We start from the raw sequence: 13,947 nt of genomic DNA, 5'->3' as shown, positions 1-13,947 counted from the left end.
TCCAATGGCCAAGCGGCCATAGTAAGTCAATGACGTCCCCAACATCCCTTCCCCCTTTGTTGCATGCTGCTGCACAGCGGGGATGTTGGGGACGTCACTGACTTACTATAGCCACGTGGCCATTTTTTGTATTTCACGTGCCTTGACGGCCTTTCCATAACACAATGTACTTTAACGCACAAACATTAACGCAATGCACCAGGAAGCCAAGGGGTGGCTGGGCTTTCAGTTGGACCGCCTAAAATGGGTCTAAGTTGGATCAGTCTTGCTGGTCTTCAGAGCTCTGTGACCACCCTGTTTGCCTCATTATGGTTCAATTATGTAATGATGACTGTGCCTATGGTGACACTAGGGGCTCCTTATGGTGCGTCCGAGTGTGCGCACACATTCCTGCACGATGTGTTATAGGCAACCCATTATTTCAAGGGGCTACCGAGCACATAGGAGAACACAAACAGTACACAGGCACAATTTTAAAATTACGGAGCACCAAATCGCATGGCACTGCAGGATCATGCATTTTGGTCACCATGAACGCACCCATGTTTGCTAGATGCATGGGGATGCCATTAGTAACTGGGGTGAAGCCCTAAAACTTCTCCAGATACCACCAGCAGAAAATCATATATGGTGTGGCAGGGGCGGACTGATAACTCATGGGACCCCCGGGCAATAGGGGCTCATGGGGCCCCTGTGTCCTTGCCCAAACTCAAAAAAGCCTATGAAAAAGGTACCAGGGGCATCTCATGGGGCCCCCTACTGACCCCGGGCCCTTGGGCAGTGCCCGAGTTTCCAAATGGTCAGTCTGCCCCTGCAGAGTGGAGTTACACCTCTGGCCATTGTGCTCGTCCCAAGGAAAGGAGCCAACTGGAGCGTCCAATGCACGTTTCCATTGGACGGAGGTCTGTGCCTACCGAGACATGTCAAGAAGTCATTCTCACCTTGAGACTTGCTACAAATGTACAGACAGATCACTGGGGGAGGGGAGACTGAGGAAATGCTTCCTCGTGCCTGCAGCAGACTGACAACATTATCTCAGCCCAGGCAAAGCCACCAACTGGATTTGAAGGACGGCTCTTTCATGATAGGTGGAGCTGTTGCTGTATATTGTCGCTCTGTAGGGAATTTAGTTAATGACAGGTCCACTTGACACATGACCACACCCCAGACCGCCATTTAGGTTATATTTTTTTCGGTATGTTTGGCATGTACACTTTTAACCCCATCATCATAAAAGTGTCATGGAATTTCTAATGGGGTCAGTGGGGTCATCAGATGACAGGATAATAAATATTCCTAAAAAGTAGGCGGGCCAATCGTGTCTAAAAGACGATAAACATGACACCTGTCACCTGTGTGAAGGACAATGCCAACCAAAAACATGGCAGGAACTTCGACCTGGACATGCTGAAGTGTCCCTGACTGTCACAGGTATGGATGCAATCAGGGACACTGGATGGCTACACGGGTCTGGTGACAGTGTGACTGGTGTCACTAGTGATCAGGTGCACCGGTGACACCGAGACTGGTGTGGTGTCATTCAAGACCACTGTTGCAGGCTGTACTGGTCTGGCAGCGATTAGGAACACTGTTGCTGGCAACACCTGTACTGGTGTGATGGTGATCAGGAACACTGTTGCTGGCATCCCTGACTGTCAACTAGTGATGGGCTGAACAATCCCCCTGTTCGGTTTGCAGTCGAACATTTGAACCTTCTGAAAGTTCGACCGTGAACTTTGAACCGGGACAATTCCCTATGCAGTATCTTACTGCATCCGAGTATGTGGTAAGATACCCTACAGCTACTAAAATCCGGCGTGTTTCAGATGTCAGCGGGGTTCCCCACTGACAGCTGAATGTCAAAAGAATTGCTGGCAATTACAAATTAAAAAAAAAAAAAAACATGGGGTCCCCCCCATCCACACCAAGCCCTTTGGGTCTAGTATGGATTTTGAGGGGAACCCTCAACCCAAAAATATTTTTCAAAATGGCGTCGGGTCCCCTCCAAAATCCATACCAAACCCTTATCCGAGTATGCAGCCCAGCAGGTCAGGAAAGAGGGGGGATGAGCAAGCGTCCCCCCTGAACCATACTAGGCCACATGCCCTCAACATGGGGGGGTGCTTTGGGGCAGAGAGGCAATCCCCCTCCCCAAAAGCACCTTGTCCCTATGTTGATAGAGTCAAGGGCCGGTGGTCGTGGGGGTCTTATCGGAATCTGGAAGCCCCCTTTAAAAAGTGCTCCCCCTCGAAAAGCACCTTGTCCCCATGTTGATAGGGACAAAGGCTTCTTTCCCACAATCTTGGCCGGTGGTTGTGGGGGTCCGTGGGTGGGGGGGGGCTCATCGGAATCTGGAAGCCCCCTTTAACAAGTGCTCCCCCCCAAAATCACCTTGCCCCCATGTTGATAGGGACAAGGGCTGCTTTCCCACAACCGTGGTTGATGGTTGTGGGGGTCTGTGGGTGGGGGCTTATCAGAATCTGGAAGCCCCCTTTAACAAGGGAACTCCCAGATCTCAGCTCCCCCCCACTGTGAATGAGTATGGGGTGCATGGTACTGCTACTCATTCACATAAAAAAAAAATGTAGTAGAAAAATAACAGTAGGCAGTCCTTGACAAGTCCTTTTTTAAAAACAAAAATAAAAAAAATATCCCCCCCGAAGTAAATCCAACGTCAATCACGATGCCTGCCGCCACCGCCGACCCCCCCAAAAAAAAACAAAAACCGCTCCACTCTCGGTGCCGGCTCCCAACGTCTGACAACTGCACTGGGATGACAGTTCTGTGATGATCTCACAAAGTGGCTGGTCACCCCCGCCCCCTTGGGACATCCTCATGCCATCATGCGCTGTGATGGGCCAAAGCATTGCACCTGATCCTGCGGTCAGGTGCATCACTTTGGCCAATCACAATGCACTGTCAGGGCACATTGCATTGTGGGGCGCAGCGGGTGAACAGCCCCCGGAACAACCTTACCATTCGTGTGTTCGCTGAACACACGAGCAGCCCGCGTTCGAGTCAATAGCAAAAATGAAAAAATGGAAATATTCCCCTAGGACTTTATATGGCAAAAACCACAATCAGTATACAAAGATATAAAATGTTAATGAGCGCAATAAAACGAATCAAAAGATTAGATCTAGTGAATTACAAAACAATGGTTCATAGCTCAAATACAGAGCTTACACAGTGTGCATAAAACCTGACAGTCTGTAATGCATCGACTGGCAAAAGGGTTGGCGGCCCAAGAGACTTATGTTCGACTTGAACATCTAGACCATCTCTACTGTCAACATTTCTTAGTGATTCTAGCGACAAAAATAGTGAAAATTTGTTTTTAAAACCTTCAATGAAATTTTAGTGATTGGATTTACATGTGCTTGCTGAACGTTTGGACCGTTTATTAATCGTGTTATAAAAAAAGAAAATCAGCGGTCCATTTGTTCTCCGATCATGGAGGTGACAGCTCGAGGCGGTGCTATTAAAGGATCAGCAGCTCAATGATTCTCTCTTTTCTGTACTGTTTATTCACCGCCCGGAGGCCGCAGCGAAGGGAGCTTTATAAAAGCTGTGAGCGGCGCAATTACTCGCAACTACAGTTCACAAATCACTGCCGAGCAAAAAGTGACCGCAGCTGCAGATGACCGTGAATAAGGACGGCAATTATGTTTCTAAGTTTAACCCGGACCCGTGACCGCTCGGAGGAAAGCAACAAACTACAAATTGCTACAACTGGAAGAAGAGCGACAAAGGGGTCTCTGTTGTGGGTCCCTCGGACATTCTTTAGGCTTGGGTGCGTGGGTGCATTTTACGAGCGTTCCTTTGCATAGTGTAGGGCAGCCTATTCATTCCAGTGGGCTGCCCTACATGTCAGAAACATGGACAAGAAATCCCCGACTCTTTTCCATAAACGTAACTCGCCGAACCACATGGGGCTTTAGCCCTATGCAGTTTGCGGGTCCGTGTGCGTGTACAGATGAGCAGGGGTTCCATGAACAATGATGGACACTTCTGTGCATTTGGTGGTGGTGGAGAAGGTGGTAGTGGAGGTGGCAGTGGAGAGGTGGTGGTGGTGGAGGTGGTGGTAGTAGTGGAGGTGGTAATGGAGGTGGTGGTGGAGGTGGATGAGGTGGTGGTAGTGGAGGTGGTGGTAGAGGTGGTAGTGGAGGTGGTGATGGTAGTGGAGGTGGTGGTAGAGGTGGTAGTGGAAGAGGTGGTGGTAGTGGAGGTGGTGGTAGTAGTGGAGGTGGTAATGGAGGTGGTGGTGGAGGTGGATGAGGTGGTGGTAGTGGAGGTGGTGGTAGTGGAGGTGGTGGTGGTAGTGGAGGTGGTGGTAGAGGTGGTAGTGGTAGAGGTGGTAGTGGAGGAGGTGGTGGTAGAGGAGGTGGTGGTAGAGGAGGTGGTGGTAGAGGAGGTGGTGTTGGTAATGGAGGTGGTGCTGGTGGTAGTGGAGGTGGTGGTGGTTGTAGTGGAGGTGGTAGTGGAGGTGGTGGCAGTGGAGGTGGCTCATTCCCATGCGTCGTGTGTAGGGCAGATTATTTATTCAATGGGCTACTCTACGAGCGCAAACTGCAGAAAAGAAGTCTCTGACTCCTTTTCCAAAAAACGAACCACATAATGCTATTGCTGCAGCACCATGCAGGTGGACATTCGTGTTTATAGAGGGGTTCCATGAACAATAAATGGCACTCCTGTGCATTTGCTAGAGTGCCGTGCGTTTCTCTACATTTAAAAAAAGCATGCATTCTGGGCACGCATAGAGGGGATGATGGGTTAAAGCGAAGGTCTCCAACCCTTCTAAACAAAGGGCCAGTTTAGACTTTAGGAGGGGGGGAAGGGACAGACTCTGGCCATTGCGAGTAGTAAAAGTCCCAATGTCAGTGAGAAAAAGCAATGCCTCCTCGTTGGTGTCAGTGGGAGGAATTGTGCCCCATTGTTGGTGTCAGTGGGAGGAATAGTGCCCCATCATTGGTGTCAGTGGGAGTAATAGTGCCCCACCATTGGTGTCAGTGGGAGGAATAGTGCCCCATCATTGGTGTCAGTGGGAGGAATAGTGCCCCATCATTGGTGTCAGTGGGAGGAATAGTGCCCCATCATTGGTGTCAGTGGGAGGAATAGTGCCCCATCATTGGTGTCAGTGGGAGGAATAGTGCCCCATCATTGGTGTCAGTGGGAGGAATAGTGCTCCATCATTGGTATCAGTGGGAAGAATAGTGCCCCATCATTGGTGTCAGTGGGAGGAATAGTGCCCCATCATTGGTGTCAGTGGGAGGAATAGTGCCCCATCATTGGTGTCAGTGGGAGGAATAGTGCCCCATCATTGGTATCAGTGGGAGGAATAGTGCCCCATCATTGGTGTCAGTGGGAGGAATAGTGCCCCATCATTGGTGTCAGTGGGAGGAATAGTGCCCCATCATTGGTGTCAGTGGAATAGTGCCCCATCATTGGTATCAGTGGGAGGAATTGTGCCCCATCCTTGGTGTCATTGAGCTTAATTGTTTGTGTCACTTGGAGGAATTGTGCCCCTTCATTGGTGTCAGTTATTATGCCCCTATTGTTGGTATCCGTGGATGAAATAGAGCCCCAAGGGCCGGGTAAAAGCAAGCAAGGGGCCGCATCTGGCCCCCGGGCCGCAGTTTGAAAACCACTGGTCTAGAACAACCTATGATGGTCACCTATTCTTCTCATTGATATCAACAATGGGGCACTATTCCCCCCCATTAAAATCAATGATGGGGCACGGATGCCGGGGCATTTTTTTGCTCCCACTGGCCCCCAGGCTGCGGTTTGGAGACCATTGGGTTAAAGTATAAAAAGGACATAGAAATGACAGATTTGATTTAATTTTGTCTACTTTGTCATAAAAAGCCAACATGTTTCGGGGGTTTGGGGGGTCCCCCTGCGTCAGGATTCAATACTGTTCAACAAAGCGTGGACTGGACTCGATTCGGAGGGATTCAAAAGTTTAATTAGTTGGATCGCTCCGGATTTCAGTTAGATCTTAGGGCTCATTCACAAGGGCAGCGGGGGCAACAGCAGGCAGTTGAGCCGCGGCTTTACTGCCCAACCCGACGGTCCATTTAAACTAGGACATGCATCCCAAATGTTACATTTGTCACTACTGCCAAAAACAGGGGCGTAGGTAAGGTGTGGGTCAGGGGGGCACATGTCAATGACAAAAGGTGCAGCGGCTAGGCTAGTGAAGCCTTTCAGCCGCAGGAGCAGGGGCGGACTGCCTATTTGGGAACTCGGGCACTGCCCGAGGGCCCGGGGTAAGAAGGGGGCCCCATGAAATGCCCCTGGTACCTTTCATAGGCTTTTCTGGGTGTGGTTTGAGTGTGGGCAAGGACACAGGGGCCCCATGATCCCCTATTGCCCGGGGGCCCCATGAGTTGTCAGTCCCCCACTGCGCAGGAGCCACACATTCCCGGCCTGTTAGTTTACTATGCAGACAGGCCGGGACTCTGACTATTTTTTTTTTGCAGCTTACCAACCATTAGATGTGGTGGCTGCATTCATTTTCTATTTTTTCCCCTGTTTTCACCTGGTGATCTGGCCAGTAACACACCTCCTATATTAGAGCGCCCACTCTGGAGGAAGGAGCACAGGAGGAACACTTGGACAGCAGCATTGTCAGTCTGGCAGGGAGCAGAGTATTAGATGAACTAGCAGATTTAGATACACTAACAACTTGATGCCACATTTCAGCTCACATTTTATTATGAGTTACAGTAAACAGTTTTTTTTTCCCCTTTTGGGATAAATGTTTTACATAAATAAAAGCTGATCATTGTAAGCACCCCCGTCAGTGGTAAAGGAGTTGTCTCATTACTGTAAATGATACATCTGCAGGACAGCTAGCTTCTTTTGAAAAACAGACTTACTAGCTGGATCATCAGGCGAAAATAAAGAAAATATAACCTAAAAAGGAAAATAAGAAAACGAATGCATCTGAGAATTGAGAAGCTGTAATAAAATTAATGTTTTCTTTTGCTTTAAAAGAAAGCCATATGGAATGAAGAAAATAAGAGAAACGGGTAACAAGAATAGAAAAGAATAGAAAAGCATAGGAAAAAATACAAAGTAAAAGAAAAAAAAGAGGTAAAAAGAAACAAAAATACAAAGTAAAAGAAAAAAAGAATAGAAAAAAAGAGAAAGTAAAAGAAGAAAGAGCAGAACAGAAAAAAAATACAAAGTAAATGAAAAAAGAATGGAAAAGAAAAAAAAAAGAGAAAGTAAAAGAAAGAACAGAACAGAAAAAAATACAAAGTAAATGAAAAAAGAATGGAAAAGAAAAAATGACAAAGATTAAATAAAAGAAGAACAAAAAAAGGAAAAAAAAATACAAAGTAAATGAAAAAAGAACGGAAAAGAAAAAAAATGACAAAAAGTAAGATACAATAAAAGAAGAAAGAACATAAAATGAGAACAAATACAAAGTAAATGAATAAAAAAAGAATGGAAAGGAAAAAAGTACAAAGTTAAAAGAAGAAAGAAAAGAAAAAAATAATAGAAAAAAATATTTAAAAAAAAAAATGGCAAGCAAAGAAAAAGTACAAAGTAATAAAAGAAAGAATAAAAAAAGAGAAAAAAAAACCAGAGAAAATGAAAAGAAAAAAAGTAATACAAAGTAAAAGAAAAAAGATTAGGAAAGATCAAAATATACATTGATACAAGGTTAGCACCTCTGCCTGGCAGTACTCGGGTCATTGGTTAGAATGCCAACCACAACACCACCTGCCTGGAGTTTGCATGTTCTTCCTGTGCCTGTGTGGGTTTCCTCCGGGTACTCCGGTTTCCTGCCACACTCCAAAGATATGCTGGGAGGTGAATTGGCTCCTGTCTAAATTGGCCCTAGTATGTGTATGTATGAATGGGAGTTAGGGACCTTAGCGGGTTAGGGACTGATGTAAATGTATAAAATACTGTATATGTAAAGCGTTGCGTAAATTGACAGCGCTATATTAGTACCTGAAATAAACAAAACAAAAGAAAAAAAAAAAAGAATAGAAAATAAAACAAAAATACAAAGTAAAAAACAAAAGAATAGCAAAGAAAAAGTACAAAATAAGATGTGAATGTACAATATATAAGTAAAGCGCTGTGTAAATTGACGGCGCTATATTAGTACTTGAAATAAAGTAAAAGAAAAAAAAGAATATAAAAGAAAAGAAAAAAAGGAATATAAAAGAAAAGAAAAATCTAAAGTAAAAAGACAAAAGAATAGCAAAGAAAAAGTACAAAATAAGATGTTAAAGTACGATATAAATGTAAAGCGCTGTGTAAATTGACGGCGCCATATTAGTACCTGAAATAAAGTAAAAGAAAAAAAAGAATATAAAAGAAAAGAAAAATCTAAAGTAAAAGACAAAAAAATAGCAAAGAAAAAGTATAAAATAAGATGTGAATGTACAATATATATGTAAAGCGCTGCGTAAATTGACGTCGCTATACAAGTACCTGAAATAAATAAAGTAAAAGAAAAATACAAAGTAAAAGTCAAAAGAATAGCAAAGAAAAAGTACAAAATAAGATGTGAATGTACAATATATATGTAAAGCGCTGCGTAAATTGACAGCGCTATATTAGTACCTGTAATAAAGTAAAAGAAAAAAAATGAATAGAAAAGAAAAGAAAAATACAAAGTAAAAAGACAAAAGAATAGCAAAGAAAAAGTAAAAGAAAAAAATAATACAAAGTAAAAGAAAAAAGTTTAGGGAAGATCAAAATATATATTGACACAAAGTAATAGAACAAATAATAAAGAAGAAAACAAATGTAAAAAGAGAGAAAAAAAACAAGAATAGAAGAAGCATATAGAAGAATAAAAAAGCATAAAAAAAAGAAAGAAAAGAAAGAAAAAAAAAGAAAAAAAGAAAGAAAAAAAGAAAGAAAAGAAAGAAAAAAAAGAAAAAAAGAAAGAAAGAAAAAAAGAAAGAAAAGAAAGAAAAAAAGAAAAAAAGAAAGAAAAAAAGAAAGAAAAGAAAGAAAAAGTGAAAAAATAAGATGTGAATGTACAATATATATACGGAAAGGGCTGCGTAAATTAACGGCAGTATATAAGTACCTGAAATAAAGTAAAAGAAAAAAAAAAGAATAGAAAAGAAAAGAAAAATACAAAGTAAAAAGACAAAAGAATAGCAAAGAAAAAGTAAAAGAAAAAAGTAATACAAAGTAAAAGAAGAAAGTTTAGGAAAGATCAAAATATACATTGACACAAAGTAATAGAACAAATAATAAAGAAGAAAACAAATGTAAAAAGAGAGAAACAAAAAAAAGAATAGAACAGAGTAAACATGAAAGAGGACAAAAAGCATAAACATAGTTAAAAAAAAAAGAAAGGAAAAAAAAAGAAAGTGCAAAATAAGATGTGAATGTACAATATATATATGTAAAGTGCTGCGTAAATTAATGGCCGTATATAAGTACCTGAAATAAAGTAAAAGAAAAAAAAAAAGAATAGAAAAGAAAAATACAAAGTAAAAAGACAAAAGAATAGCAAAGAAAAAGTAAAAGAAAAAAATAATACAAAGTAAAAGAAAAAAGTTTAGGAAAGATCAAAATATACATTGACACAAAGTAATAGAAGAAATAGTAAAGAAGAAAACAAATGTAAAAAGAGAGAGAAAAAAAAAAGAATAGAACAAGCATATAGAAGAATAAAAAAGCATAAACATAGTTAAAAAAAAAGAAAGAAAAGAAAGAAAAAAAAAGAAAAAAAGAAAGAAAAAAAGAAAGAAAAGAAAGAAAAAAAAGAAAAAAAGAAAGAAAAAAAGAAAGAAAAGAAAGAAAAAAAAGAAAAAAAGAAAGAAAAAAAGAAAGAAAAGAAAGAAAAAAAAGAAAAAAAGAAAGAAAAAAAGAAAGAAAAGAAAGAAAAAGTGAAAAAATAAGATGTGAATGTACAATATATATACGTAAAGGGCTGCGTAAATTAACGGTAGTATATAAGTACCTGAAATAAAGTAAAAGAAAAAAAAAAGAATAGAAAAGAAAAGAAAAATACAAAGTAAAAAGACAAAAGAATAGCAAAGAAAAAGTAAAAGAAAAAAGTAATACAAAGTAAAAGAAGAAAGTTTAGGAAAGATCAAAATATATATTGACACAAAGTAATAGAACAAATAATAAAGAAGAAAACAAATGTAAAAAGAGAGAGAAAAAAAAAGAATAGAACAGAGTAAACATGAAAGAGGAAAAAAAGCATAAAAATAGTTAAAAAAAAAACAAAAAAAAAAGAAAGACAAATCAGCCTGTAGAAAGCACACTCGAGTCACGTCTTGTACTCACCACAATAGTTGTGTCATCGTCAGATTCCTACATTCTTCTCTGTATCTTCTCGATGGATTTGTCTTCGCTCGCCCTTCTTTTTCTTCCTCTTCTTTTGGTTCTTCTGGTCTCCTCTCCTCCTTCGCTTGGCTCTCTGTGTCCCTCTTTTTCGCGGCGCTCCTCTCCCCGTCCTGTAGGTCGTGTTGGTGGCTGGCAGCCTTTCACACAATGTGTTGTTTGATGGAATCTTTGGGACGGCTCGGAGGGAGGAAGGGCTGGATCGGGATGACCATGATGATGATGATGATGAGGAGGAGGATGTGGGCCTGTTTGGAACAGGCTTGTCCTAATTTGTTTGGCTGTTTGTCCAGGCTTGTGGTCTCCGTGTTGTTCTCTCTCCTCAATAAAGAGCTGTTGTCATCTTTGGCTCGGGGACCCGCGGTGTGGAATTAATTTAAAGGAGAACTTCGCCATGGTGAGCGAACGCCCATAAAGTGTCTAAAATCATAAAGCGTTAATAAAATCATTAAATAAAGTGCATGGCGAGACAAAAAAAATGTCGCTAGTTTTGGACCGGGGGGGGGGGGGGGGACATGGCAACTTGAACACAACTTTACCCCTGACTTCCTGTCCTATGATGAGTGCATGCAATGCGGTGCAGGATACTTTACAGTAAAGCTGTAGATCGGCATCACCGGACACATTGTTTGAACGGTGGGTTGCAAACAGCGGTCAGGGATCTGTCATTTGGTGCCAAGTAGCACCACTTCCTCCAAATGACAGATCCCTGTTTTGCTTCTGTTTGTAAACAAGCCAGTGAGGATCCTGGGTGATGTCATTGACCGAGAACGATCATTACCATATACTGGTTGACGTGTCAGTGAGCTATCGTGATTGATGTGGATCTGCATCACTGGACGTGACTGATGTTGGTTTGCAAACAGCGGTCAGGGATCTGTCATTTAGTTCCAGCAGCACCACTGCCTCCAAATGACAGATCCCTGTTTGCCTCTGTTTGTAAACAAGACGGACTGGATCCTGGATAATGTCATTGACCAAGAACGATTGTTACCATATGTGGTTAATGACATCACCCAGGATCTCTCCACAATGTGTACATTCCAGCAGTACTGGGGATCTGTCCTTTGTGTTGGGAGTAGGGGCTGGTTGACGTGTCAGTTGGTTATCCTGATTGACATGGATCTGCATCACTGGACGTGACTGAGGTTGGTTTGCAAACAGCGGTCAGGGATCTGTCATTTGGTGCCAAGTAGCACCACTTCCTCCAAATGACAGATCCCTGTTTTGCTTCTGTTTGTAAACAAGCCGGTGAGGATCCTGGCTGATGTCATTGACCAAGAACGATCATTACCATATACTGGTTGACGTGTCAGTGAGCTATCGTGATTGATGTGGATCTACATCACTGGACGTGACTGATGTCGGTTTGCAAACAGCGGTCAGGGATCTGTCATTTAGTTCCAGCAGCACCACTGCCTCCAAATGACAGATCCCTGTTTGCCTCTGTTTGTAAACAAGCCGGTTTGGATCCTGAGTGATGTCATAGACCAAGAACAATTGTTACCATATGTGGTTAATGACATCACCTAGGATCTCTCCACAATGTGTACATTCTAGCAGTACTGGGGATCTGTCCATTGCAATGGGAGTAGGGGCTGGTTGATGTGTTGGTGAGTCATCATGACTGACGTGGATCTGCATCACTAGACATGACTGATGTTGGTTTAAAACAGTGGTCAGGGATCTGTCATTTGGTGCAAAGTAGCACCACTTCCTCCAAATGACAGATCCCTGTTTTGCTTCAGTTTGTAAACAAGCCAATGAGGATCCTATATGATGACATTGACCAAGATTGATTGTTACCATATACTGGTTGACGTGTCAGCGAGTCGTGATTGACTTGGATCTGCATCACTGGACGTGACTGATGTCGGTTTGCAAACAGCGGTCAGGGATCTGTCATTTAGTTCCAGCAGCACTACTGCCTCCAAATGAGAGATCCCTGCTTTGCTTCTGTTTGTAAACAAGCCGATGAGGATCCTGCATGATGTCACTGACCAAGAACGGTTGTTACCATATACTGGTTGATGTGTTGGTGAGTCATCATGATTGACGTGGATCTGCATCACTAGACGTGACTGATGCCGATTTGCAAACAGTGGTCAGGGATCTGTCATTTAGTTCCAGTAGCACTACTGCCTCCAAATGACAGATCCCCGCTTTGCTTCTGTTTGTAAACAAGCCATCAAAGATCATGGGTGATCTCACCTTGAGACTTTCTACAGAGTTCAGTCTGATCACCGGTAGAGAAGGGACTGAGGAAAGGCTTCCTCCAGCCAGCAGTAGACTGATGACATCATCCCAGCCTAGGCAAAGTCACTGGAATGGGGTTCAAGGATGGTTTTTCAAATATTAAAGGTGAAGCCTTTCTGAAAAATGATACTATTTCTGTGTATATTGTTGCAATTTATTACTGTTGCCACTTCTTACCCTACTACTTGTCACTGACAGGTCCACTTTAAGGCCAACTCTGCAAGGGTCCGACTCATGACAGGTCCTCTTGCTTCCCGGCAGGTGTAGAAATGGAAGAAATGGACACCTACATAGTAAACAGATCAGGAAAGGAGTCGTCTCGCAATCACGCCGGGGGAGGCCCGCCGCTTGCCAATTGTTTGCTGGCGACACACGAGGAACATCCAGTGCGGTGGAGGAGCTTCCAGGAACATCTGGATGTTGGGTGGAGACGGAGGGGACCACAGAGGGTGATGAGGAGGAAAGAGATCAGATCCTACAAGAAAACAGGTCAATGAGGGGTGGAGAAATATCGCCATTCCAAGGAGAGGACGGGCAGGACCCACCACAAGGAGGTTCAACCGAAAGCCAACATTTCAGGAAAGATGTAGGAAACAAGGTGGGTCAAAAAACGTGCAAAACTATTGACTTGTGGAAAGGCGGTCGGTTCATCGCATCGATCTTTTACAGACCGGGGATTGTGCATCATGGTTGCCTTCTCTCAGTGAAAGTCTACCAGTCGGGCCTGACTGGCTGAAAACAATATACTGCGGGGCCAGGGGCGGACTGACCATTTGGAAACTCGGGCACTGCCCGAGGGCCCGGGGTCAGTAGGGAACCTCATGAGATACCCCTGGTACCTTTTTCATAGGTTTTCTTGAGTTTGGGCAAGGACACAGGGGCCCCATGATCCCCTATTGCCCGGGGGCCCCATGAGTTGTCAGTCGGCCCCTGTGCGGGGCTGAAGTTTTATCTCGGCAGATGTTGGTGAAGGAGATCTACCGCATGCAATGAAATACGGGATGAAGAATACTCAACAGAAGATCTCTATGTGCAAAAGTAATGGGAATTCGACTATATGGGGGTAACAAAGGGATGACCTTACCTGACTCCTTTGGTGTCCAATCAGTAGGTTGGTGGGCATGGGGGGGGGTGTGACCCAGGGGCGGGTTGACAACTCATGGGTCCCCCGGGTAATAGGGAATCATGGGGCCCCTGTGTCCTTGCCCACACTCAAAGCACACCCAAAAAAGCCTATAAAAGGTACCAGGGGCATTTCATGGTGCCCCCTACTGACCCCGGGCCCTTGGACAGTGCCCGGGTGCTCGAATGGTCAGTCCGCCGCTGGTGTGACCCTGTATTCTGTAATAA

The 13,947-nt window shown here is 43.4% G+C and overlaps 1 protein-coding gene across 1 annotated transcript in view; it reads right to left on the bottom strand.

Moving 5' to 3' along the window:
- LOC149428211 (leucine-rich glioma-inactivated protein 1-like) overlaps window positions 1-10,672 on the bottom strand; it is a 28,562-nt gene extending 17,890 nt beyond the window's left edge. Inside the window, exon 1 of the mRNA XM_089667595.1 lies at window positions 10,285-10,672. The gene's annotated coding sequence lies outside the window, so the exon portion shown is untranslated. The remainder of the gene's footprint in view (window positions 1-10,284) is intronic.
- Window positions 10,673-13,947: the final 3,275 nt, after the last annotated feature.

This window comes from Staurois parvus, unplaced genomic scaffold, assembly GCF_062004578.1.
Source record: "Staurois parvus isolate SC_StPar_1 unplaced genomic scaffold, SC_StPar_1.0 ptg003403l, whole genome shotgun sequence".
In the NCBI taxonomy this organism is placed as follows: domain Eukaryota; kingdom Metazoa; phylum Chordata; class Amphibia; order Anura; family Ranidae; genus Staurois; species Staurois parvus.
Note: the sequence above shows the minus strand (reverse complement) of the source record. Positions and strands in the feature narration are given on the sequence as shown.